The following is a 24,019-nucleotide window of genomic DNA, read 5'->3' as shown; positions in this document are numbered from 1 at the left end:
GTTTTTCTCATGTCCTTGAGGATATGATGGTGATAACCTGATATGGTTGCAGAGCTGAAGGTTTTCTCTCAGTGCAGAGCACCAACTCTTCATGGACTTCCATCATTCTCTTCCGCATCTTGAGCTTGGGAAGACATGCACTTTGCCTGGGAATTGTGCCCAGTGTGTAGGAAGCTATCTGACACCTAAGCTTCTTTTTGTGACAGAGCTATTTGCACGACCAGTTGCTCTGAAATTTTGGGATAAAGCCTCTTCTGTGCAGAAAGGTTTACCTTTTTGGATATTTACACCTACAGGCTTTAATCAAGTTGCTGAGGAATGTCCTAGGTACATATGGAACAGTGACTGAGCACTTTCAGAGCTGAATGTTTTCTCATCTTTGTTGACATTTTCACCCCATTTGGACCTTTTGTCTTGTGCAGCCACACCTCAGTTGTGGTTCTGTGCAGTCCCTATTGGTGCAGAAGGGACTTACAGCTGTCTCTGAGTCTCCCAAAACCAGTCCTCTGTGTCCTTCTGTTTGATTAACTGGTGAAGGAAGTTGTACCACTTAAAGGCTTCTGAATATTTCTGCTCTTCTTTATACCCCTCCAGCCTCACAAGTGTCAGCAATCACAGCATGCTTATCCACAGCTTGCAAATCTTTCACACAGATGCAGTGTGTTGGGCTTAAGGGATGTTTTTCTGGAACAAATGAAATGCACATGTTGAAATGCGTTTGTTAAGGGTGATGCAAGGTTTTGGGGATCAGAGGGTTTGTGAGGTGATGCATGAAATGCAGTGTGGACATAGGCTGCTGCTCAGGTACCTAAAATGCCTAATTGCTTTTACTGGAACAGCTTTAATGAAAACTCAAAAAATTGAATTTTCAATTTAATTTTTGAAAACAATTTTTTATTCTTTTAAAAAATATTTAAATCTCCTTGGAAAATTATCATTTCAACCCAATCACTTTTATGTTTAACCCTTGGAGAATGAACTTAGCTTGAATTGGCTCTGCTACCCTCTCTAAGCCTGGGTCTTTACACCTTATATGGCAGTAAGATAGTGGTTAGTTAATATATGGCGAAATGTCAAACAATGCACGTGTATATCCATAAGCAGAGACAGAACCGTTAAAAGGGAAAAAGAATAATGAACAATAAATGAAAGCCCAGACCACTAAATTCTGCACTTTTACTTACAATAATTAATGTATTACCTCAGAGATAGATTAACTGTTCCATTAGACCCACATATACTTGGGTGTCATTGTCATCAGCGTAAAAGAAAAAGTCTGGCCTGAAAGACTATTTTTTTGTTTAAACAAATGAACAAAAAAGCATATCCATATCACAGTGTTGCACATGGAAACAAACACAAGTGTATCTGTTACCTCTCTTTTTTTTAATATGTATTTTCTCTGCTCGTTCCTCTTTCACACACTTTTTGAAACAGAGACTCTGTTTTGGCCTTTCATTCAACTCAGCTTTTAGAGGAGATTTCAGAAGTAAATGGAAATGTAGTGTATTAAAAACAAAGTCTAGTTACAGGAAAGATAAAACGTAAGTACTGCTTGCCAAAATTGTTGTGAAGAATTAAGTGTGTAAATGTATTCCACTACTTGCATATGTATGATTTCTTAATATGGCAATACCTAGCCATTGATACTAGAGTGTCAACCGCTGTAGTAAATAAAAAAAAAAAAGGAGTAGAGACGCAACAACCCTTTAATAACTTCTCAAATACAACAATAGCAACAATAAAAAGGAAGAAATTACATTTCTATTTCTTTTCTCCACAGCAGAGATAGCTGGCAGTAGCTCAGCTTGAGCAAAGGACTGTCTTCCATTTGGACATATAATCCCGCATTCCCCGTCAGGAACAAGGTAAATATCTAGTCATATATTATTGGTGTCACCATATCCCAATATAACTAAAATATTGTCAGTGTACTAGATATTTAATTAATATAGAACCACATTTTTGTGCTATTCCATAGTGTCAGTCCAAATGAAATTCACAAAATCAATGTAAAATTTGAAACAGCAAGCCTAGTGAAAATATGGGTCAGATTTAACACATCTGGGAACAGGGAATATCAGAAAGTAAATAAACTACCGTATGAAGTGAATCCCATTAGTGGGGATAATGTTTGGGAAACTTTGTGGAAGGACTGAGTTTAGAACTTATTTATTGAGACTTTAGGAGCCAAAGGACACAAAACTTAGATTTGTGATATACTTGGATATGAAGAAATCTTCAATCAATCAGAACACAAACATGAACTGAATTGTAAACACCTTTCTTTGAATACTTCAGCTCACTGATTTATTTTCTGTTTTGTCCCTGCAAGTCACTAAACTAGGCCCTGAACCCTCCTAACAGATGGGAGTTTGCAGACTGACACTGCTTCCCTTTCCCTCATTTCTCTGATCACAGAGACAGCTTTCCAGTGACACTATCAGCCAGTGAGCAAAAGATTTTGGTAGCGAGCCTGGATCTGGATGTTTTTACTTTTAACCAGCACTATGTTATTCTCAAGAAGGTCCTACAGGCTTGGTGGGAGAAAATGTTGCACAATGACAACTCATTAGAATGGACCATTTGCTGGCATTGCCCAGTTGACAAAATCACCAGAAACTTGTAGCAAATATGATGAGTGTATTTTTGTTCCTCAAAAGGGGAAGCAAAAGGACTGCTCATATTTATGACTTTCTGCAGTCTCAAGCAAGATACTTCATAAAAAATGAATATCCTTAATATGCGAGATGGTGAGAAAAGAGACTGATCTTTGAATTTTTGAAATTCAGATAAAAACCAATTTATACAACCAGAACCAGTATACTAAGTAGTACAGTTTTTCCTCTCTCAAATATAAGGGCAACTTAATTCATTAAATATCCACTATTCTAAAGTATTCCAAGTTAGTGAATCAGCTACTTATCAGTGGAGCCTGAATAAAAAGTGACAAGATTAGCTGACATCACAAGACATTATCTGCAAACTGTAGAGAATGTAGTTCTTAACGATATGTGTCATTAACTTTTGTCAGTCATCTCTTCTACTGCCACCTTTATTATGGAATCATAGTCTCATAAAACAAACATTCTATCCCAGTTCCAGTAATTATAGCCTCTTAATAAGGAATTCCTATAACATTCTACTATAAAACTGCAATAGAAAGTCCTGGCTACAAACTTTACTCAATATAATCATAACTACTTTTTGTTTATAACTTGCTGCTGTGTGTTCCTGAAATACTTGGCTTTGGGTGGTGATAGTTATGTGACTGCACTGTATATAGTTCAAGGCCTTAGAATACTGATGGTACTGAGTTACCCAGGAAGAAAATAGAAAGAGATAATACTGTTATGTTTGTTGCCTAATATAGCACAGGCATATTTATTACATTAATTAACTTTGCAGAGTTTAATAGAATTTTATTTGGAAAGTTACACTTTTTTTCTACTTTCAGAGCTATAACAGTATTTACGTTTGCAGATTAGAAAACAAGAACAGTTTGTCTGGATTTGATTCAAGTCTTTATAATCCTGTTATACACGTTTTTCTCCCCTGTGTTCATAAAAAGCTGCAAGTTGATAAACATCACTTACTTGGCACAGATCAGCCATTTTCCAGGCCATATACCTGAGAAAAGTGCAATCCACAAGCCAAGTGCAGCAGGTATTTTAGTTCATAAAATGGAATATGTGTCTCCAACCTCCTCTAATCAAAACTGAACAACATCCCTTGCTATGTGTATTGGGTTTAATACCATATGGTAGCTGACTGGGAAAGTGGTAAACTTCTGGAAGTTCATCAGCACAACCCCTAAGCAGCTCTGGTCAGCTCCATGGGATGAAACAGGGGAGCTCTGCTGTAGTATTCCCAGCACTTCATCTACTCGATACCCTCAAACTTTGAATATTTGTGCTGGGAACACAGAAAGCATGTAAAGAATACCTATAAGATGCTGGTGGCTTATTTTCTTCATGGAACAAGTTGCCCAGCCATGTTTTTTTTCTTTTGATGCTTGTTGACAAAAACTAATACACAAAGCCGACAGAGGTATCTCTATTTCTGGCACTCTCAGCACAAGCATGATGAAAGGGTGTTTAAGAGGCATCTATGACAGTTATTTTAAACAACAGAACTACAAGTGGACATTTCTGTGCCTGTCATGTTACCTAGGGCTTTAAACTAACTTGAAATATCAATTTCCATGTACTGAAGAGAAACTGAGAGTGTCCATTATGCCAGCTTGCAGAAAAAATGGGGTTTTAAAATTAAAATACATTGCAAATACTATAAGCTCTCTTTTCACTTCTTCCACAAATTATTCACTCAGACATATAATGAATTGTATGGAAACTACTCATGTATGATGTTCTATAGGGAATATATTGTCCAGTAGGATTTATCAGCTGATGGCATAGTGTGTAATGTCATATCTTAGATAATGTACCACTGGCTAAAATTTCTGATGCTGAGCACTTACATGCCTTACTGTGTCCTTCTCCACTGTTCACTTGAAGAACTAGTGTGGCAAAGATTTACTGAATACCTAGATTCTGTGTGCTCAGTAGGAGATGCTTTTCTATCCCCTGCTCCAAGCCTCCAAACTAATTTGCGAGTGTGAATCACTCCTGATCTACTGTTTCTCAGATTTCTGGACAGTGTAAAATATCAGTCTCAAAGCATCTGCATCTCTAAACTCTAAATACCAAACTTTTCTTAATTAACTTTCATTACCTCACTGCTTAAATTGATACTGAAAGAGGGAATATAAAAGCTAGGGAACTGTTCATAACATAAATCAACATACTTTCTGTACTGAACACCTTCTGTTAAAGCTCACATTCTGTACTTAGAGACTTAAGCATTTTTAGTCTTCTTTCAGGACAAATTTCATGAAAATAGACAGAGTGACATTTAAACTTCTAAAATCATTAATCTACATTTTAACCAGTTGAAGTTTCACTTCTCTTCTGTTTGTCTTCTCTTTTAGTTTCAGTTCTCAAGGTCATATTCATCGGTTTCCAAAGGCTTGGCTTTTTGTGCAGCAAGTTAGATGAAGAGCTAAATGATTATTTTGTAGTAAGAAGATGAAAGTTAGATGAACCTTGACATATCACTCAGGGTATAATTCAGCAGTGAATTCATATCATCAGGATATATCTACTTTAGAAACTAAACAGTTAACCTAATCATCTCTTTTTATTGCTAATTTAGAAAAGCTTTTTTTCCTAAGTACACTCTCACTTTTCTGAATTCACTGCATGTGACCTGCATCTTTTGTCCCCTGCACCATTACCAGCAGCTAATCCCTCTTATTTATTGATAATTGGACAAAACTGAACAACATGCCAAGTCCTGAAAACTGAACACCACTAAGACCTCTATTCAGGTTTTCCCCCCAAACCACATTAGTTTCCAAGTTCACTTCCTTTGTGGAATATCAATGGGAAAAGAGTTTGCAATTCTCTCATGGGTTAGGAATTCCACTAATTCTAACCTGCACATTGCATAACTGTGTGAGATGTAGGAATACGATGTACTGGGGCTCAAAAATGAACACAGGAATGGGAAAGTGAGAACTCATTTAATGTTTTGTTAATCAGTTTGGAACTTGCCATGTTTCCTTGAAAACAAATGTTCATTGTTAGAGTCATATTGGTCAATGGGTAGGTGGTGATTAAGCAATCAGTATTTGTGAAATGTGGCCCAGTTCTTAAAGTTTGAATCACATTTTTCATCATTATTGTTTTTGTCAAACACAACCTGAATTACTAATGCTTTGTCAAACAATCATCACAACATATTCAAGGTAATGTCGAGCTCCTTACAACCATGTGTCACTGGCAAGCATGTTCCTCTACAGGTTTGTGTAGGTCAATTGCTTGGTGCACAGTACATGGGTAGACACTCGGTAGAAAAACATAAAAACAAACAAAATCTTTTGAAAAAAACAGTTATTATCAGTTTTCAAGCCTCCTAAATAAGAACTCCCCATGGGAAAGATTGCAATTTAGAAGCAGTAGCAACAGCGAGCCGTGCTGAACTTCCCCCTTCAGAAAAATTTTCTTTTATGCTTTTCTTGATTTGCCCCATCTCTGTACAGCCTTTCAAATACCCAGCTATACTGATCTAAAGACTAAAGATGAAGCCATAAGCCTCCCCTTGCAGAAACCAGGGAAGAGAATAGAATTCCTGTGTGGCATTTGACAAGACTGTCTGTGTGTGAAGTCCCACACTGCAGTACCCAAGCAATTTGGGAGTGGGTTATCTTTGGAGCAGGAGGTACTGCATATGGGCTTATTAGTCCTGTCTGTCAGGGCTATGCTACTTTAATGTGGTTTTATGGCTTCTGCGTCACATGCTTGTATCCTCACTATACAGACACGGCAGCTTGCTCCGAGCGCGCCAGAGTACGTCCAACACAGCCTTTCATTGTGAAGCGCAGACATATTCCAAGAATCTCTGCTTGCCATTACTCAATTTGGGAAATGGATATGAGTAATTTTTCTGTAGTGAGGCTGGCTTTTAGCTAGGGAATTTAGGAAGCAGCATCACACAGTGATCATTCAGAAGCAGATGAAAAGAATCTTCTCCATCACCATTTTTTTTCCTCTGTCAGCTTCCCTGGCAGGAAACCATGTCTCATTTTTAAAAAATAGATTTTTTTTAAAGAAAAAGTGACTGTTCCTAAACATTCAGTCTTGTATGAAGGGGCAGAAAGAAACATTATTTACACATGGTGTGAAATGGAGTAATTTATGTGTTTTAATCTTGCAAATAATTTCAATCATATATTCAGAGCATATCCCCATTGTCTGTCAACTTTAATTTCAGAAATTGGAAAGTATAATGGCTTTTCTTTTCATTTACAGGGGGGATAAATGGTGTTGTTAGGGTTTATTTAAGGAGAAGCTGGAGTGTCTCTGTAACACAACATGCATATCTGCAAAAGCCAAGAATGGGCCCTTGCCCTCTAGCTCTGAGAGGAGAGATGTTGCCAACAAAGATAAAAAAAAAAGCAGTAATAATCTCACAGGGAAAAAGACACAAATGTGATCAAATCCTTTACTTATTTTATATTGACAGGCTTACAGATACCAGTATGGAGTTTCATTAATTTACATAAGCAGAAATAGTAATTCACATTCCTCTCAATGAAGTCAATGGTAAAAGAGAGAACTTTCTATCCTATACCTAAGAGGAAAACTAAATTCAAGACTATCGTCACAGTGAACTTAATAACTTTCTTTTTTTACGGTGTGATTTTTTTTCAAATATGTTCAGCAAATATGTGTTTAAATTTGCAGAAAAATCAAAAGCTTAGAAGCAAAAGCTATTGCTGGAGTAAGAGCGTGCAAAGAGTAATTATATCATACTCCCAAGTCAAATAAAATGCATGATAATTATCTCTAATTTTAAAATGGAATTTTGTTCCAACCTTGCAGAACTTGGCCCTTACCCTGACATGAAATATGAGAATTAAAGTAAGTAGTTCTTGCAACAGGAAAAATTACACTGGTAGATATTCATCTTCCTATTTCTTTAACCTCTTGAGCTGCCATTGCATCTTGTCAATAGGAAGGGAAGAAAAGGTAGAAGGAAGATGCCACTATGTGGCTTTGGAGAGTGGCCTCCCCAAACTACCTCTAACCTGGTACCTAAAAGCACTGAAAAGATCCAGTTTCTGTGAAAAGGCTAAGAGCCACTTTAACAATGATACATTTAAATTAATAATAAAAAAATACATGAGACATCATGATCCTATTTGTGGGTGCATTGGTAATGTGTGTACAGAGCATGAGCATGGGATTTTGTTTGAAACAGTAAAATAAAACATTGTTGACATGTGCTGTGTTGTCCATGGGGGAGCACTTTCTACCACAGCTAAAAGGGAATAAGTAATCCATATTCAGTGGTTAATATCCTTACATGTACAGTGTTCACCAGTGATGAGCTAGGATCTTACTTTCAAGTAAAGAAAATGGTTAGTGATAGAAATTTTTCTGGTATTGTTAACATCAGCCAGAACAGATTTGCAGGCTTAGTCACATTCAGAAAGAATCCTATGTTGTACAGTTAAAAAAAAATAGTGCTGTTTTCTGCCTTGTTTTGCTGAAGAATGCTGCTCTCAGAGCAAACCCTGTGTATCTAGGAGATATGCAGAATAACAGTGTGTTGTATAAACTCAGAAATTAGGTATATAAAGTGTCATTGACCAAACACTAGCCACTCTGGAGGGCTACAGTATAGTAAACTGATTTGGCATGATACCAACTGCCAAAATTTGAACTAAAGCTTCTCAAACCCTATTTCTTAAATATAGGTTTCTAAATCCATAATTGGCCAGCCAGGCAATTTTCATATTGTGTAGGTTCAAACACCTAATTTTAGTCCCCAGCATAGACAATGAGTCTTCCTATAGTCCATGGAGAAACCCGACAGTCTGAGTTAGGAGTGTGGCAATGTCCAGTAATGGTTGGCTTTGGTTTAGCAAGAGTTTAAAACTGTAGTACGTTGAATAAGCCACCTTAAATGCACCACTGTGAAAATCTCCCTTGCACCTAGGTAAGGTCATCAGGAGAAGATGAATACTCACACCCCTTGGTTAGGAACAGAAGGGATCAGTTCTAACACAGGAGAAGTAAGAGAAAAAAATGAAGCACTAAAATAGTTGACCGCTCCCTAAACATACATGCCTTTGCTTTTATAAGGATTGTAATTGTACTAGGTTTCTTGGTGCAGTTTCTTACATCCATGAGAAGAAGCCACTGACAAGGTTTCATTTGAATTTTTTTCTTTTCTCAGATGCAAAGTTTAGAAAATACTGTAGTGCAACTACCAAAAATGTTTTTCATCCTGACAATGGAAAGACAAAAGGTTCATTAATCACGTAACATTTATCATCAATTCAATCAATTCCTGACAGAGAATGAAGGTGGACTGTTTGATATTTAAAGGCACTGTATGCTCAGGGGATATTGAATTATCCAAAGATCACTTCTAAGGAAAAAAACAGAAAAAAGCCCAGAAAATAACATACCTTTTATGGAGACTAAAAGCTTCATGTATGTAGCTCCCAGATGTAACTTACCTTTAACCTTGAGTGTCTCTTATTTCCTTTCCCACCAGCCATGAAGTCAAGAAAAATGAGCAAAAAATCCAAAGTAGAGTCACAGCAGCTAACAGAGAAGGAAACCAAAAACTACTTTAAATTCAGAGTTTAAAGAGTTAAAGAAGTAATACTATTTAAACAGGGTTGCAGAACTCCTATTAAAAATGGCAGTACTATAAATGTTCTAGTATTGTCAGGAATGTTCTGTTGGATGACACTATACTGTGATTTGTACACACAGCGGACCAGAGCTGATGGGTGAATGAAATGATCCATAACCCTCACTGACACATTTAGAGCAGTTCAGCTGCACACAGAGAACAGTCCATCATTTGCACCCTTCTGTGAAAGCTGGCTTTACCAAGTGTTTCAATGAAATATGTGCAACTTCCCATTTAAATTAGTACCACATGAACCATGAAGAGCACCACAGGTATCTGTTGTAGTACCAGCCTAATGCAAAAGTGGCCTGTCTTGTAATGCTCTAACAGGAAAGACATACAACCATTCATCTGTAACATATTAAAACCAGAAGAAATAAATTACTCTATAGATGAAGAATTATTGCTTGTGAAGAGAATGTGCAAAGGTAGTTCTAAAAAGCAGCTTTTACTAAAAAATTATTGCAACAGCATTTGAATTCCTAATGCATATTAAACCTAGTTCGCATAATCATAAATCATCATTTTTAAATCAAGAAAATCTGCTTGAAACTTTTTAAAGGTTTATTTTACTAGTTCAGAACTATTTTAGCATTACCATTGAGGGAAGCACAGTAGGAGTAACTATAAGGGTGAAATATAAAACTTAACCATTTGCCAAGAAAAATCTCTTTAGTCCTGAGTTTTTCAAATTTACCAGTAAGAGCTGCATAAGTAACTAAAAATTTCTTGTGAACATACAGGTGACTAAAAAGAATTGAATTCCTATGGGTGGATTTGCTCTCCCATGCAATAGCTTTTCTTAAATTGTCTCATGTATTCAAGATAGTTAGGGAGAAGATTTAGAAAAAGCAATGAATTTACCCAAATGCTGCTAAGTGTTTATATTAAATTAATTTTAATGGGAAAATTAATCTCCGAAAGCTCATTCTAAGCAATGTACCTAATGCTTGATAAATCCTGAGCTGAACAAAAACTAGTGTTCAGGGTAGTAGATACTTAGTATTTTCAGAGTGGTGTGCAGGAGCTGATGTACACATACCTTTTGCTTTTGGATTAGCAAACAGTACCAGTATGAATAAAGAAGCATCTCTATACCTGCCCACCAGGCTAGGTACATGTTGCTCACTGATATTTTCAAATATAAAAACAGGGACAAATGGGGTTAGTAACCTCCAGTCAAAATTTTAAAAAGTGTGCCTTGAATATCAACTATGGGATGCTAAGTAGCCTCTGGGAAATCAGTGCTGCTCCAGCTGCAACTGGTAAGAAAAGTTCTGTCATTTCTAAAAATGAGACCTTTGTCTTCATTTCTAGAACTGCCTAGAGAGAGGGAATCAGGTCCAGCCTTTCAATAAATCAGGATATTTTGTACTGGTATCTGGCCTGTATACAATAGCAATGTACTTCACATTAATGAATATTCTTATATTCAAATATTCATATCGTGACTTTTAAAACCAAATAGATACTCTGCTTTATTATGCTGATATTAATTTCTAACTGAGAAAATGTTGCACCGGGATACTTGATCTGAAACACATTTTGCAAAGCCACTTTTGTCCTAAACTGATGGAGGCATTGCTTCTCACTTGTAGCTGTCCATAACTGAAAGTACAAGTCAGTCCTTTGACTTTGGGCACCAGGTGAAGAATAGCAAATGATCAGATACTGGAGCTGCACATCCATTTAGGGAAAAAGTGATTTAGGGGGATGCGAGGAGTGAGCACATAGAAGAATCAAAAAACCTAAATCAGTCCTATGTAACAAGTAGACTACTTGTGCTAAATGCTACTGTAAGTTCCGCACCTGTTTAAAGAATTCATTTCCCCCATGAGTGTCAGGCATTACCAGTGAAACTCAGATGACAGCAGAAGTAAGATTGTCTCCTGCAATTTTCCTCAAGCCTTGTTCACTGCCCTTTTGCTCATGTCTCTGTGGTCTCTCAGATGCCAAAGTAAAGTGAAATAAAAAGGAATTTTGCAAAACTGCCACTTTTAGGCTGTGTACAGTCAATTAAATAGAATACTATCATAAGATATTCAAACAGCACAAGTCTGGAACTGCTGCAATTTTGTGAATGATATCTAAATAATCTTGATGATTGAGAGTCATTTATATCACTAATCTCGCTTTAGAAGATACAAAATACAACTCCATGTGTCATGAATTCTCTATGGTATTTCTGTCTTTGCTTAACATAACAGAATTTCAAATACTAACGTGTTTACAGTAGTTGTTTTTAGCCTCAGTTGTTGTTTGATTACTATGTAAGCTCATATCTGTATTTGATCTAAATGGTCTAAATGACTGCAGTGGTGAGTTGACCCAGCCAGCTGAGAAGTCCCCATACAGTTGCTCTTTCACTTTCCCCCAGCAGGGTGGGGGTGGGAACTGGAAGGCAAAGCCAAGAAAAACTTGTGGATTGAGATAAAGACAGCTTAATTAGCAAAACTATAACACTGAAGTGATACCACCATTGTTTTATCACAAAAAAGCACCCCCAAACACAGCACCATATAGGTCGCCCTGAAGAAAAAATAATCTATCCCAACTAGACTCGTTACAATGATTTTTGTTACAGTAATTATCTAAGAAATCTCCCAAACAAAATTTCCTTTGCACTAACTGGAAATTTTCACATCAAAATTTCAGAATAAAACCCTTGTATTTCAGATAAAGAAATGCAATGCATGTTGCTTTCTGTATTTCTTTCTCTTTTGTTTAGGACAATAATAATGAGATATATAAGTTTTATAATTAAAATTTAACATCAATATGATCACAGAATCAAAAAATAGCTGAGTTTGGAAGGCACCTCTGGAGATCATCTAGTCCAAGATCTCTGCTCAGGCATGTTGCTCAGGGCTATGCTCAGTTTGGTTTAGAATATTTCCAAGGATGAAGACTACAACTTTGCTGAGAACTCTGTTTTAGTCTTTGATCACTCTCAAAGTAAAAAAAAACTTTCCCTTATGTTTAGATGGAATTTTCTAAATTACAGTTTGTCCACATCAGCCCTTGTCCTGTTACTGAGCACCTATGAGAAAATCCTGGCTCCATTGTCTTTACTCCTCCTTCAGGTATTTAAATACATGTATAAAATCCCTCTGAACTATCTCTGCTCCAAGCTGAACAGTCCCAGCTCTCAGGGAGAGATTCTCCAGTTCCTTAATTATCTTCATGGCACTTTGCTGGAGAGGCTATGGCATGTCCATGCCTCTCTTGTAGTTCAAAGCCCAGACCCACACCCAGCACTCCAGATGTGCCTCACCAGGGCTGAGAAGAGGGAGTCTCTTCTTCCAGCCTTCAGATGATACTTTTCCAGCCCACGAGGCAGCTGGTCTTCTTTGCCACAAGGGCACACACTGCTGGGTTTTGTGTTTCTGTAGAGCTGCTTTCCAGAGAGTGAGGCCCCAGCACGTACCGATGCCTGGGGTTACTCCTCCCCAGAAAGTGAGACTGGTTATTTTCCTTTGCTGAACTTCAGCAGATTCCTGTCAGCCCATTTCTCCAGCCTTTTGAGGTCCTTCCGAATGGCAGCAGAGCCATCTGGTATATGAAGCACTCCTCTCAGTTTCATATCATCAGCAAATTTGCTGAGGGTGCACTGTTGCCCATCACCCTGGTCGTTAATTAAGACATTAGCGCCCTAGGGGTTCATATACCTGGCTCAGCCCCTTTACTGCCTGGCTGAAATGGTCATCCTGTGCTCAGCTGGTGCCAGATGGTTCAAAAAAATACACATACACACACCCCCAACTCACAGGTAGTAAATATGAAATTATTTGATCCCCATACAATATCTAAGTAATTGCTGACAGTCTGATATTGTCCAAAACCCTAGAGTAGGAATTTAAATTAATGTAATTTATTTTACATTAAGCTACTAGAAGCAGACCTTCCTGCTATCCTATAAATACATAATTTATCTGTAAATCAGTGATGTCTAATCACAAATTACATATAAGTGCAGACAAATTCTAAATAAATGTGGGGGTTTTTTTAAGAATGGGGATCTTTTGTTTTTATTTTTTGGTTTTTTTTTGTCTTTCCCTTTTTTTTTTTTTTTAATTTATCTCTATAATAATTACAGCTGTCTGTAACCATGCTGTGGCAATTAGATGCATGCTCTCTCCAAAGTGCTTAGGATTGGACTGAACTGACACCTTCCTTATGGTATGGACAGTATCATCATCCTCTTTTGGGATTGGAGCAATGGTCCTTTCACCCCATGCCATAACTTCCCTACACCATTATGCATCACCAAGGAGATGAAAAAGTCTGGAGCATGAGGTAACTAAGAGGAAAAGCGAGAAAGAGACAATTCCTTCCCTTATTTTGAGAGATGCTTCCAGATTATGCAACACTAGAGTTCACTGGTTGTATTTGCATGTGTCATCAGCCTGAATTGTGCTCAGTTTGGGTCAGACTCAAGTCTCTGAAAAAGTCTTCTTAAAGTATTAGAACCTGAAAGAATAGTGAATTACTACATTGAACTTAAAACTAAATTAGTATGTTCTTTTGAAAACTAAATTAATATGTTCCTTGACATATACGTACTGTGTATTATGGAAACAGAGTAACACATCATTACAAATTGCAATCTACATTCAAATAAACTAAAGTGGATTTGGGGTATTTTTTTTCCAAATTGCCTGTTGAATTCTCAATTATATGTTATATAGAGGTGAAGAGGAATTATTGATACACATTTCTAATTGTATAGAAAAATGTCAGTTTAATGTATTCTTATCATTTCTTCTGCACACAATTTTAATGACTTTCTATGTTTTCTACACTGTTAACTATGTTTCTACACTGTCCCATTAGCTGGGACTTGCCACAAGATATGTGCCCATCTGGAGTCCAGTAAGCAAATCACAAGTCTGGTCTTGTACATGAGTTGCTTGTATCAGAATCAAAAGCTGTTCAAGAATTGGTTTTCATTCTTATTAACTTGCAAGCTATTTTGGACTGACGATGGCTACACTGCTGAATATTCTTTGGTTTGGAGTTAAGTCCATCTAATTATTTTTAAAAGGGGTCCTAACAGGACTCTCAGAGGAAACATTGCTGGAAGACATTACATATTTTTCACTTGGCCAGATCAGAGCACATTTTTATATCAATGAAGTCTGTTCAAAAGGCACAATGCCATAATGATAATTCACTACAAACAAAATAAACAAGATGTAAGATTGGAGATCAAATATTGGCAGCTAAGTGGCAAGTTTGCAAAGGATGAGTGAGCTTTCCCTGGGCTCTTCTATTTTTCAGTATGCCAAAACAAACAGACGAATACACATAAACTGCATGCAAGGGGTCCTTCTCTTTTTAATTTTTATTATTAAATGTTTTAAAATACACATGAGGTTAGTAAGTCAAGCATTGTGGCTGTATGTATAAAAGTAAAATATGAGTGGATGTGTGATTAGATAATTAGCATTAAATTAGAAATAGATAGCTCATTTGTGGTTTAAGCAGTAAATAATATTGATAAAACAGGGAAAATCCTTAACTTTCCAGAACTTAGTCAACTTGCAATTTCATGTTCAAATAGTTTTCCTAAATATAAAATTTCAGTGGAATAAAATAGACACTTGATTGCCTAATTGTTATCATCTTAGAGTTACTACCTAAAGCAAATCCATGAAGCCCTTTTTAAAAATCCGTGCCTTCCTACATTGACTATAAAGTGAGACAAAGATGGAACTCTAGGCTTCGTATCTACACTGAAAACTTTTAACTTCAAGCAAAAGGATCACAGCTATAGTAATTTGTTTGGGAAAGATATAAACAACAGAAAAATAGGAGGAAACAAAAGCAGATTAAGAGAAAAGAAGATCAGTATTTAGGTTTATGATAAATGAATGTGAGGGGAAATAGAATTAAAAGATTATTTGCCAAGGGTGGAAAAAGTTATAAAAAAATATCAGAAGAATAGTCATCATTATGTGCCCTAGGAATCTTAAGCATCCACTGCAGTCAGTGGAGAGCTGGTCAATACCACCAGCAGGACTAAAAGAGCTTTTAGTTCCTTGTACTAGATATCTTATTTCATTCAGCTGAACTGCTTTATGACTCCAATGCTTAAGTCAAACAGGAACCAATCTCAGTCACCTAAATGTGAGTGCTATTTGATATGCTCTTGCAAATCCTTTCTGGCATAGAATCATAGTAAGGTTGAAAAAGATCATTGAGTCCTACTGTTAACCCAGAACTGCCAAGTTCACCACTTAACTATGTCCCCACATAGGGGACACAGAGAGCCACATCCACATGTGTTTAAAATACCTTGAGGGATGTTTATTTGACCACTTCACGAGGCAGCCAGTTCCAGTGCTTGACAACTCTTTCTGTGAAGAAATTTCTCCTAATGTCCCACCTGGACCTCCCCTGGCACAGCTTGAGGCTGTGTCCTCTCGTCCTGTTGCTGGTTGCCTGGGACAAAAGGGCAACCCCCACCTGGCTACAGCCTCCTTTTAGGCAATTATAGAGAGCAGTAAAGGCTGCCCTGAGCCTCCTTTTTTCCAGGCCAAACAAACCCAGATCCCTCAGCTACTCCTCATAACACTTGTGCTCCAGACCCTTCACCAGCTCTGTTGCCTTTCTCTGGACTTGCTTCAGAGAGTTTTTCTTTTAGTAAGGGCCCAGAAGTGAGCAGCAGAAGAGCATCAGTTTTCATATCACTGTATTATATACCTGGGTTTCTAATCATATCTATCATGTAAATACTTTGGTTACCACAGAGTATTTAAAAGGCGTTAGAAATATCTCCATGATCAACCAAATTGAGGTACAGCTTTCCGGGGACTGAACTAGGAAACCCCACTCCCCAGAAACATCTGCATTTAGATGTCTGACTCTGGAACTAAATCCCTTTTCTTAAGTCAGGGCAAGTAGAATTCAATCCCATGAATTGAGAAAGGTTAAGGAGTTGTAGGATTGAAAAAAGTATGTCAGAAAGGACATTGGAATTACTGAGAAACTTGTATCTAAAGAGGAAACAAGCTTAGGCACTTAAGAAAAATATGACAGTAAAAGATGTGACTAGACACATTAAGAAAGAATAGCACTATTTTCCCACAGTAGCATGTTTAGATATAGTCGCATGTTTAGATATAAAACATATCTATTTTTAAGATGTAGATTTTGTAGAGTTGTATGGCATTATAAAATGACAAACTAGAACTTCTGTGGCAGAATGCATTACTGAAGAATAGAAGATTTTGACTAATCATATAGAAAGTGCTTCATAGCAATGTAAATAGTAATATCAGTATCAAGCAAAAATAGAAGCACTGCTATTTATGTTATTATTTTGTTCAGTTTAAATTATACTCTTCCATAGTTTCATATATTTAAGATCATTATGTTTACAACATATTACATTAAGAAGGCCATCAAGAAAGCTAGATATTTTGGCAGATGTGATTGGCCGTCTGGAAGGAGCGACTATAAGAATCAGATTTTCTGATAAAATGATCATCAGAATGAAAGTTAAAGATATTGACAAGTGAGGCTCTAGGTATAAAGGTTAATAGCCTCCTTTGATGAATGGATCTCACTTGGCATTATGTCTGGAAATAGGACACTGCTCCATTTAATACCCTTTTCACATCACAAATATTTTCTTTGCACCCATAACAGCTACAAAACATTCTACTAAATAAAACAGCAATTTCTAAAAGACAGTTCTGCAAGGAGAGTAGATTGGTGACCTGTCACAATGCTGAGAAACTGACTTGCAATTATTGTCCTTTCACACACACACACAAAAATTTGAACTTCACATTAATTTTGTTGATAGTTTGACAGCATTTTTAAAAACATATGTGTCTATATTTTTTAAGTTCAAATTACATATATCTAATTGTCAACAGGACAAATTCTATGGAAATGTTGAAGTATTGGTAATAGCATCTAAGACATGGGGCTCCTTTTGTCCTTTCTATTTCTTCCCATTTGAAAGTGTTTGCAATGTCATTTGGAGAGCAGGTATGGCATATTAGTATATAACCTCTTTCTGAATACTACAAGAATAATTTTAATTTTATTGTTCCATTGTGTTGGGTGTTTTGGTTTTCTTTTTTTTACCCCATGATTTAATTTTCTTATTTATTTATATTTCTAATATAACATAAGTTGGAATATGTATGTCTGGTTTTTATGAGGCATATTTATCTCAGGATAGTTCGACTCATATGGTAGAATAACATTATCACATTCTTAACTTTAATTCAAGGAAAAAAACTATTAAACATGAACATAACCATGAAATTGTCATACAAGCAAAATAACAAGACTGCTGAGCTGCCTAGCAGTAATAGTTTCAATACATATCTCTGTGTGGTTTCACGAGTTAGGTTAACCTGTATCTGATATATTGTTGTAGAATAGGGGAAAAAGAGAAAACATAGGAGAATTTCAAGATTTTGTGAAACACAAAAGAATTGAGGGCTGTACATAATTACTTTAAGAATACATGTAATCGAAAAAGAATCTTCTGTTATAGAGCTGTTCAGTGTCCTGCACTGTGATGTTGCCTGGTCTAAGCAGTCTTGGACATGAACTTATGACAGTAGAGGAGGCTTTAAAATATAATTTAGGTTTCTGTATGTCCTCATTGTGCAGTTTGTTATTTAATGGCTTGTTTAAGAATTATTCATTTTCAACATATGGGAAGGCTTTTGAAAAGAGTTGAACAGTACAACTGGTGTTTCTAAAAAATTTAGGTTCAGGTCTGTCTGCTTTGTTAGGAAAACTGGAATGTCAGATTTTCTGTAGAAAACTCCTATATAATCATATTTCCTATAAGAAATTGCCATCAATACAACTATGTAACTTACAAAATCCATATACCAATGGAGGCAGAAGAAAGGGAGACTCCTCCTTTTCGTTCTTTGCTGGAACTTGCAAAATATGTAGCAGTTTAAATATCTAGGACAATTTCAGAGACCAGTGTTTGGTCTCTTCATGCAGTTTGAGTGGCTGAGGGCCAGAAACATTCTTCAATATGTTGTCTGGTATGTTTAGAAAAGTGTTAATGAGGGTAGTTTCTGTAGATCACTGTAAAAGTGTTATGGCTAGAGGTAAACCTGTTCTCAGACATGTTCACTGCACATTTACTGGAAGTGAAAGTATCTTGTTTTATGCCTTTATGAGCTTTCATTAACAGATCATCTGCATCTGGGTTTAAGTTCATTTTCTGAATGGACCTTGAATCTGAGCTTTTTTATTCTGCTAACAGTGACATCTTTGTGATTTTAATTGGCCCTTCCATTTTCTTAATTGGCTGATAATAAAGACTAAGTAACATGAAATAATGAATATATAAAATATTTATATAAAATTACATGGTAATAATTTAATCCCAGGACTTCAAAATAGTCTACAGTAATAAATCTATTTCAGATTTGCTAGAATTCACAAAAGTATAAATGTATTCATTAATAGACAGATTATTATTTATTATAAATTTTAAACATTTTTCCTTAAGTAAATCCCATGTAAATATTCATCCTCTTTCAAAATACTAACTGAAGAAATATAAATCATAGATTTTGAAAGTTTAATAAATATAAAACACAACAGATCAAACCATTATGTCTTCTTCAAAGCCATCTCTAATTCAATAATGAAAGTAACATTATAGCAATATTCATTAAACACTTACAGGTTATTGACCTCCATAGTTGAACAGAACAGAGGCAGTCAGCCTTAAAGGACAAATATATCTTAATTTTTGTCATGGGTGGATTAATGGCTTGCCTTTATTGATAACATTTTCTATTCAGCTGTATGGAGGACTTACAAAATGAAGCACAACAAAAGGATTAGAAAACAAAGAAATAATATGCCTAGCTGGACATGCCATTTATTCAATTTTTGATTGCTCTATTATCAAGTACAAGGCATCGCTTTTAATATATTTACTCAATGATATTTAAGACTCAAAGTAAAACATAGTTTAGGGATGCTGTGAAAACCAGTTATGATGCATTTCCATAAAAATGACTAAACTGGCAGAGTGGATTAAATACCAGAGCATTTTGGAAGATGACACTCTAGCAAGATTTTTCATTTACATGAACTGGATAGTGTCAGAAATTTGTTTGCATTTTGGGATTTTCTACTAAAAGGAAATAGTAAACAAACATGTTACCAGTTGGATTACATGGTGTGCCAGCATATATTTTTTGTAGTTTGAAGGAACATCCTATAGAATCCTTACTTTTACGAAGCAAACTTTTAAAATTTTAAGGTAGACCAAGAATAATTTCATTTATCAAAATATTATTTCCTTCACATAATTGTTAATTGTAAAAATTTGTCTGTTACAATGAATATATTCAAAGCTGTACGTCTGTAGGTAATTTTTGAATAAGCATATTGTTTATTTTTTTTTAAATACATAGCTTAAGAAAAGTTTTCATTTCTAATTGCTTCTCATTCAGAGTGGGTTACTCCAGTATGAAGTTGATGCCTTCAGAGCTTCACCCTATTTCTGTCACTTCCATGTCAGAAAGAATTTTTTTTCAATACTTTATGCTGTTCACTGCATTACTGACCTCAGAAACCTTTATCTTCAGAACTGTGTTTCTTTTCATTTATAAGCATGAGGAGAAAGAAAAATAGCACATAGAAAGCTGTGATTTTTGTATATAGATACTATGCTGGTGAATGATAGATCACATCAGTATCCAGTGTTTGCTACACTTTACATCAGCGAATACTCAGTGTTTACCAAGGAATTTGATGATCCGAAAACCAGAAAACCCTGTCATAAATACATTTGCTAAAGAGATGGAGGGAATTCTGTAATGGCAGCATCTTTTTGATCTGATTCTTCCTTAAAATCACAGTGAAATGTTTTGACATAACTGTTTGATGTTGAAAAGCAAGGATGCAATGAACAACAAACTTTAACTGCAGTATCCTTGATTTGGTCTCCAAAGGCAAATTCTTTAATTTACCTGAACAAGATTTCTTAGATACTGCATGCCTATATTTTAAAATAACTTCTGAAATTTTTATAAATTATTTTCATTCTTGTGTGCAATATACTGAGAAGTATTTCCAAAGTAGCTCTTCAGTACATAAAACATAGTGTTTGCTACCAGTGGCAGATAAGGTGATACTAAATCATTCTGAAGTTCTTAGGATAAATCAAATCTATTAGTACCTCACAGTGAAACTTCAAAAAGTAGGTTAATACTGATGTAGCACCCCACGGTTCTGGAGCTTCTACAATAATAATGACAGTATATTCAGTCATGTTTCCAAAATCATAAGCATTTAGATTCTCCTTCCACTCCACTCACTTCCACTTGAAATTAATAGAGCTGTTTTATTTCAGTATAAATCCACATTAAAAATTATTTTTAATTCTTCTATTGTAAGTAGTGTATGCCATGGGGGAACAGTCTCAGCTTGACTTTGCTGGGCTTCTCAGAAGGCGCTCATTGGGCAATTAGCCCCACAAAGCTCAGTGAGATAGGAGCAGGTCCAGATTCAACCCAAATGGAAGATCACAGTCTGAGCAACACAGACACAGATTACTCATGGTCACCAGTCACTGGAATACAAAGACCTCTACAACTCCCATCATTTAATTTGTTTGTTTCTTTCTTTGTTTGTTTGTTTGTTTTGGAAAAAGCAACTAAATTACTGTTTCCATTCTTAAAAGGCAAGCTATGGCCTCTTGGAAGTTGCATTTGTAAGAAGAAATTCTTCCCAACTATTCACCAGAGCTGTGTTACTTCATATAGTGATAATCAATAGGTCTTGATATTAATGCTTTTAAATGCTATTGCAATGCAGTTCTGAAACAGAGGGCATTTAAAACCAATGTCATTGCCAGTGAAGTAGAAAGCTGGTGCACAACAGCTTGCATAAGAAAATAAAGACCATCACTGAAAAATTTAATACTGTGCATATAAGAGTTCTCTAATGATCAATAATCCTCTATGTAGTCTTCTACACTGAGACCTTCTTTTAAAAACAATTAAAATTATGATTTTTTTATAGTCATATTTAAATTAAAATTACTTATTGTTTTGGGACACGTAGATTAATAGACATGAACAAACTCATTGAATTTAATGAAATATAATCACATGATTCAGAAATCATTACAAATAAGGTGTGTGTAGATAAAGCAGAGTGTAATCATTATATTTGTTTCATAAAATTCAACTAGGCTACCTAAAAGTAATAAATGTTGCTAAACCCTGATATAACAACATAATAGACTCTCTTTTCTTTTTCTTGTGTGATTTTTTTTTTTTTTTTGTAAATCAATACAGGTGTGTTGATGTAATTTATTCAGAAATGAGCTGGGTTTTAACACTGTGTGTGAATTTCATACAAAGACTTCATCTTTAGATACCCATAAGGCATACTGCCTTTCAGTACACATCAGTCAATGCCATGGTATGATGTTCATCCTATCTTTCTCCTTAAAAACCAATCTGTTTTTACTGATCACAAAAACTTATTTGCTTAGAGATATTCATATTTACATTTTTAGGTCCCAAGAACTACTGTCCACTAAGTGTAAAGACCGGCTAAGATTATTAATTAGGGTGTATACAGTTCCATGGTAAAACAACTTTGCTTAATCAGATGAGCATTCCACTTACAGGCTATTTGAAAAACTGCCATTCAATGTGGAATATACTAATTTTCTCTTACTTATTCGTCGAAGCTACTAGAAGTGAATTAGTTAGATGAGATACAACGTCTATGCTGACAAATATAGAAGATACCAGTGTGAAGGGCCTGATGACAGCAGAGGCAATATATCAAGATAAATTATTCTTTCATCTCATTCTGCCAATCAGTGTTGGTCATGGCCAAAAAGAATATTTGAGAATGGGAGATGATATATTTTACAGCAGCCAGGTAATATGGTATTATGACTGGTAGTACAGATATTTCTTTATTGAAGAAATAACCTGAAGAAATTACCAACATAGGCATTGAAAGGGTCACATTAGTGATGTTTATTCCTCTGGGATATCATATTAGAAGATATTAGAAGGGGAGAAAATACTTGGAGGAAGGGATTTTGAAAATGGAAAGCAAACTAGAGAACTAACATTTTGGCATTAACTTACCCTGTATGTAACCAGTCACTGATTTCCTCAGACACACTTCATAAAAGTTTGACATGGGAAAGCAGAAGGCACTGATAGAAGGATACAAAAAAGTAAAAGAACTTCTTTTAGCAAGACATTTTAAATTTGTACCATCAGTTTAAACCCACTATTTACTTGAAAAAAAAATAATCTAATATTCTTTCAGTTACTCTGTAAATACAAAAAAAATTACGACAAAGGTTATTAAAGAAAAAGACAAAAGATGTAAAAATGTGAAAGTATTCAGTTGGTTTGGAAAAGTTAATTTAGAGGGGTAATATTTTTCACATAATTCAACAAATTTTTCTACTTTTTTTAAATTGATGGTAATTGTCTACCATAAATATTCTTCAAGAGTAAGGCCAAACTTAACAAAATACTCATAAAATAGCACTACTTTTAGGAGTTTAGTTATATGTCTCAGTTTGTCCAGAATGTATTAGTTTATGATCACCTCTTGGACAGCAGTGGGGTTTCCCCTTCACCACTCTTTTAATCTTTTTTATTTTTGCTCCATTACTAGTTAGGGTTAGATTTCAAAAGTACACTGATTGCTGCATATAGGACATTATGTATACAGTATGTATTTGTGTTTCCCACACGACAGGCACTACTCAGATTGAAACCTTCAGGATGGGAACCAAACAGAACTTATCAAAAGCAAAATAAATACATGAATAAATCTAATTCTAAATGCACATTTAGCCTGGTTGAAGTGATTGACTGAACTTGAAGGTGGTTTCCTGTTTTTAGAAATATTGGTGGGAGCTTTTCTTTTATCAGGAAACCAACTTGACCATTATCTTTGTTGTTATACAATACTAACTTTAATAATTTTCATTTTTTAAAAGCAGTAATTTCATTGTAATAATTTGTGACTGAGTATATGAGAGAGAGGAAGACCTAGAGAGAGGTTTTTCTTGAGAATTTCAGCACTAGAAGCACATTTTTTTACAGTTTAAGCTCAGAGAAAGCTATCTGAGCTGTGCAGCCATCTCTTGCTGTAGCTTGGACTTGGACTAATCAGTGAGATTCAAGGACAACAGCAGATAGCACAGCAAACTGCATCCAATGACTTTGCTGGTAAATGTAAATGATCCAAATGCATTATTATTGACCAAGAGCCATTGTGATAGCTCTCTAAGAACATCAGTATTGCATGGTATGATACACAAATATTAATATACGTTGGGATGTTTTAGAAAGAAAGGATTAAGAATTAAACAGGAATCTGGATTACATAGTATCTAAATTACACAAGTATATCTACAGTGTTCTTTACAACCTACCCCTCAGAAAAGGGATCCTGTAGAGCTGAAAATGCATCACAGAAGTTGAACAAAGATCATTGCTTCCATATGAAGAGATACTAAATCCATTTTTTCTTTCAATGCTTTCACTTGAGGATAGATTTAAGAGGAGAATAAATATGCAATGACGTTTTTGCTTGGAAAGGAGGCACAAGCAGAGGATTTAAAGATTTCTGTAAAGGGTCTGTCCAGTTTATAAATCCTTTCAATACCCATTACTAATGATAGTATGTATATGTAATATATATGTATCATATGTAATGTATGACAGAACAGAGAGCCAATAAAATA

General features: G+C 35.6%; 1 long non-coding RNA gene across 1 annotated transcript; it reads left to right on the top strand.

Moving 5' to 3' along the window:
• Positions 1-716: 716 nt before the first annotated feature.
• Positions 717-14,775, top strand: LOC138105432 (uncharacterized). Its single transcript, XR_011148470.1, has 4 exons — positions 717-804; positions 1,784-1,868; positions 12,278-12,356; positions 13,370-14,775. It is a non-coding gene; the product is annotated as an uncharacterized lncRNA (long non-coding RNA).
• Positions 14,776-24,019: the final 9,244 nt, after the last annotated feature.

This window comes from Aphelocoma coerulescens, chromosome 1, assembly GCF_041296385.1.
Source record: "Aphelocoma coerulescens isolate FSJ_1873_10779 chromosome 1, UR_Acoe_1.0, whole genome shotgun sequence".
NCBI lineage: Eukaryota > Metazoa > Chordata > Aves > Passeriformes > Corvidae > Aphelocoma > Aphelocoma coerulescens.
This window is presented reverse-complemented; position numbering and strand designations above follow the sequence as displayed.